The sequence below is a fragment of the Schistocerca serialis genome, unplaced genomic scaffold (assembly GCF_023864345.2).
Source record: "Schistocerca serialis cubense isolate TAMUIC-IGC-003099 unplaced genomic scaffold, iqSchSeri2.2 HiC_scaffold_166, whole genome shotgun sequence".
Taxonomy (NCBI): Eukaryota; Metazoa; Arthropoda; class Insecta; order Orthoptera; family Acrididae; genus Schistocerca; species Schistocerca serialis.
The window spans coordinates 17,501-21,813 of NW_026047726.1; the positions used below are offsets into that span (position 1 = coordinate 17,501).

Consider the following 4,313-nt stretch of genomic DNA (forward strand, 5'->3'; position numbering starts at 1 on the left):
CCCACCGAGACACTCAATAAAGAGCACCCTGGTAGGATTTCAACGGGGTCCGCCTCGGGACGCACGAGCACGCACGAGGCGGTCGCACGCCTTCGGCTCGCCCCACCGGCAGGACGTCCCACGATACATGCCAGTTAAACACCGACGGGCGGTGAACCAACAGCGTGGGACACAAATCCAACTACGAGCTTTTTAACCGCAACAACTTTAATATACGCTATTGGAGCTGGAATTACCGCGGCTGCTGGCACCAGACTTGCCCTCCAATAGATACTCGTTAAAGGATTTAAAGTGTACTCATTCCGATTACGGGGCCTCGGATGAGTCCCGTATCGTTATTTTTCGTCACTACCTCCCCGTGCCGGGAGTGGGTAATTTGCGCGCCTGCTGCCTTCCTTGGATGTGGTAGCCGTTTCTCAGGCTCCCTCTCCGGAATCGAACCCTGATTCCCCGTTACCCGTTACAACCATGGTAGGCGCAGAACCTACCATCGACAGTTGATAAGGCAGACATTTGAAAGATGCGTCGCCGGTACGAGGACCGTGCGATCAGCCCAAAGTTATTCAGAGTCACCAAGGCAAACGGACCGGACGAGCCGACCGATTGGTTTTGATCTAATAAAAGCGTCCCTTCCATCTCTGGTCGGGACTCTGTTTGCATGTATTAGCTCTAGAATTACCACAGTTATCCAAGTAACGTGGGTACGATCTAAGGAACCATAACTGATTTAATGAGCCATTCGCGGTTTCACCTTAATGCGGCTTGTACTGAGACATGCATGGCTTAATCTTTGAGACAAGCATATGACTACTGGCAGGATCAACCAGGGAGCTGCGTCAACTAGAGCTGAGCAGCCGGCCGCCCGGGAGTGTGTCCCGGGGGCCCGCGCGAACACGCAAGCGTCCGCTCAATTATTCTGCAAACAGGAGGAGGCTGAGCTCCCCTGCACAACACACCTCGAAACCCTCTCAGGTCCCGGCGGCGCGCAGCGCCGTCCTAAGTACTTGGTCGGGTTCGAGAGAGGCGCAATCGCCCGGAGTTAGGCGAGTAGACGCTTTAGGTGCGACCACCCGTGCTCCCAACTGAGCTTGCCGCTGCCGACAGAGGCCCGGGAGCGTGCTGTCGTGGCATTGCCGGCGGGAGACAACACGCGCCACCTACGGTGACCGGCAGCTCCAACGCCAGCGCCACAGAAGGACAAAAGCCCCACTTGGGTGCCGAAGCGAACTCTCCCAGCACAGCGCACGCGCCAACACGTCCGCACAGCTGCGATACAAACCACCTGCGAGAACCGCTGGGGCGACCGAGCAGCAGACGGCGTCGCGGCGCCGAGCGCCGGGCGGCGGCGCATCCTCAGCGCACACAGTCCTCAATCGGACCAGCACACTGCAGATGGCCACCGCGCTTCGCACCGGGCCCGCGAGGACCTACTTTGGCCGCAAGGCGCCGCGAGCAGGGGGCGCCGGCGCGCAGCTGCGCCGCCTGCCGCGTCCGTCGGCCGGCGCGCCTGCCACTGGCCGCCCCCACCAGCCGGCTGTAGCGCGTGCGCCCACGCACCGCGCTGCCAGCACGCCGGGCGGCCCCCCCTCACCGGCCGGGGACGGTCCCACCCAGCCACCGCCGCGTATCGCCTCACACCCAGATCCCCTTTCGCGTTCGTGGGCATGGTGGGTCCCCTTTCACGTTCGTGGGCATGGTGGGTATCCCTGAAACAACCGGTTAATAGCTCGACCGATCGTCGCCAACACTGATTCACCTCTAGCGAGAACAACCGCACCACAACGGGTTACCTGTTGTTCATTTGCGTAACGTCACCAGCAAACGTAGACGTCCATCGCCATTTGCAACGAGTATTGCATGCCTGTGTCAGGTGTCACAACACACTACGTCTGCCCACATAGACGCAACAACATGTGCACGCCTCGAGAACACGTGGAAGGTAGCCCCCGTACGTATGCGGTGTCCATTGCGCGAACGACTGTCAGCCGGCCTCTGCAGGATGTCGCAGATGTGGAACGCGGTGCAACATGCTATCACGGTGTGTGAGAAGAGACGACTACGTCCGAATACACGCTCCACTACATCAACAGACTGCTCATGCTGATCGCCATCCAGGGCGTCCGTTCCTCCCACACGTCTGAATGGCGTACCACACTGCAATCCAGCTCTTATAGGGAGACGACACGTAGCTGCGTGCACAATATTTGGACTGTATGGTCTGCCGTTGCTAGGCGCAGTCGTCGTACGGTCACACATGTGCCACGATGTATCATTCAGTACATACGGACCAATGTGCAGTACAGTTTGTGGGTTTTGCGTACATCGGCGGACAGGTGACAGGCCGTACCACAACGTAGGCTGAGTACGTCGGCATGCGAAGGGCATTGAACATGCAAACTTCTCAACGACCAGCTTGCGAAGGCAGGGGGGAAGGGGGGGGGGCATGTACGTCCTGCTGCTATCCACATTACAGTGTATAGCAGGAGCATGTGGAAAGTCAGCAACACCTGCAAGGTGTTTAACATGACGCGATACACAGGGGACCGGGCAGTGCGAATAGCGAACTATATTGCGAGGGTTGCGGTTAGGCAACACTACACTAATTTAACGAGTTGCATAACAATTACAGAGCAGGTTCAGCGACAACGTGCGTCAGGTTAAGGCGCAATATAGGTTAGGTTGAGGCACAATATAGGTTAGGTTAAGGCACAACATGGGTTACGTTAAGGCACAAATTGGGTTACGTTAAGGCACAACATGGGTTACGTTAAGGCACAACATGGGTTACGTTAAGGCACAAATTAGGTTACGTTAAGGCACAAATTAGGTTACGTTAAGGCACAAATTAGGTTACGTTAAGGCACAAATTAGGTTACGTTAAGGCACAAATTAGGTTACGTTAAGGCACAAATTAGGTTACGTTAAGGCACAAATTAGGTTACGTTAAGGCACAAATTAGGTTACGTTAAGGCACAAATTAGGTTACGTTAAGGCACAAATTAGGTTACGTTAAGGCACAAATTAGGTTACGTTAAGGCACAAATTAGGTTACGTTAAGGCACAAATTAGGTTACGTTAAGGCACAAATTAGGTTACGTTAAGGCACAAATTAGGTTACGTTAAGGCACAAATTAGGTTACGTTAAGGCACAAATTAGGTTACGTTAAGGCACAAATTAGGTTACGTTAAGGCACAAATTAGGTTACGTTAAGGCACAAATTAGGTTACGTTAAGGCACAAATTAGGTTACGTTAAGGTACAATATGGGTTAGGTTAAGGTACAATATGGGTTAGGTTAAGGTACAATATGGGTTAGGTTAAGGTACAATATGGGTTAGGTTAAGGCACAACGTAGGTTAGGTTAAGGCACAACATAGGTTAGGTTAAGGCACAACATAGGTTAGGTTAAGGCACAACATAGGTTAGGTTAAGGCACAACATAGGTTAGGTTAAGGCACAACATAGGTTAGGTTAAGGCACAACATAGGTTAGGTTAAGGCACAACATAGGTTAGGTTAAGGCACAACATAGGTTAGGTTAAGGCACAACATAGGTTAGGTTAAGGCACAACGTAGGTTAGGTTAAGGCACAACGTAGGTTAGGTTAAGGCACAACGTAGGTTAGGTTAAGGCACAACGTAGGTTAGGTTAAGGCACAACGTAGGTTAGGTTAAGGCACAACGTAGGTTAGGTTAAGGCACAACGTAGGTTAGGTTAAGGCACAACGTAGGTTAGGTTAAGGCACAACGTAGGTTAGGTTAAGGCACAACGTAGGTTAGGTTAAGGCACAACGTAGGTTAGGTTAAGGCACAACGTAGGTTAGGTTAAGGCACAACGTAGGTTAGGTTAAGGCACAACGTAGGTTAGGTTAAGGCACAACGTAGGTTAGGTTAAGGCACAACGTAGGTTAGGTTAAGGCACAACGTAGGTTAGGTTAAGGCACAACGTAGGTTAGGTTAAGGCACAACGTAGGTTAGGTTAAGGCACAACGTAGGTTAGGTTAAGGCACAACGTAGGTTAGGTTAAGGCACAACGTAGGTTAGGTTAAGGCACAACGTAGGTTAGGTTAAGGCACAACGTAGGTTAGGTTAAGGCACAACGTAGGTTAGGTTAAGGCACAACGTAGGTTAGGTTAAGGCACAACGTAGGTTAGGTTAAGGCACAACGTAGGTTAGGTTAAGGCACAACGTAGGTTAGGTTAAGGCACAACATAGGTTAGGTTAAGGCACAACATAGGTTAGGTTAAGGCACAACATAGGTTAGGTTAAGGCACAACATAGGTTAGGTTAAGGCACAACATAGGTTAGGTTAAGG

General features: G+C 51.9%; 1 non-coding gene across 1 annotated transcript in view; it reads right to left on the minus strand.

Annotated features, from left to right (window-relative positions):
• LOC126443625 (small subunit ribosomal RNA) overlaps positions 1 to 830 on the minus strand; it is a 1,909-nt gene extending 1,079 nt beyond the window's left edge. Inside the window, exon 1 of the ribosomal RNA XR_007582057.1 lies at positions 1 to 830. This exon is cut by the window's left edge and continues 1,079 nt beyond it. This is a non-coding gene — a ribosomal RNA (small subunit ribosomal RNA).
• Between the last annotated feature and the right edge of the window lie 3,483 nt (positions 831 to 4,313).